The sequence below is a fragment of the Ovis canadensis genome, chromosome 2 (assembly GCF_042477335.2).
Source record: "Ovis canadensis isolate MfBH-ARS-UI-01 breed Bighorn chromosome 2, ARS-UI_OviCan_v2, whole genome shotgun sequence".
Taxonomy (NCBI): Eukaryota; Metazoa; Chordata; class Mammalia; order Artiodactyla; family Bovidae; genus Ovis; species Ovis canadensis.
Window position 1 is genome coordinate 251,727,606 of NC_091246.1, and position 384 is coordinate 251,727,989.

Sequence of the window (384 nt, forward strand, 5' to 3'; positions counted from 1 at the left end):
AACTCCATTATTCTTGCCTGGTAAATCCCTTGGACAGAGGCTCTGCGGGCTACAGTTCACGGGGTCGCAAACAGCTGGACACGACTTAGTGGCTAAACCACCACCGTGCTCTGCCATGAGCTGAGATCAGCAGCTTCGGGAAGGGTAGGCATCTGGAGTGCCTGGGAAAGAAGACTTGGAACTCACAGCAGAGCCAAGTGCTTTGCCAAGGAGAACACTGCAGACCGGGTCCAGGCAGCTGTCTGTTGGCGAGCCAAGTGTGGTGGCCGAAGTCTTGGGCTGAAACAAGAAGACGCACGTCTCCACCAACTCATCTTCATGTGAGCTGACTTTCATTGTTGGTACTGTCATGTCCTGTCCCCTCTCACACACACAAAAAGCTCA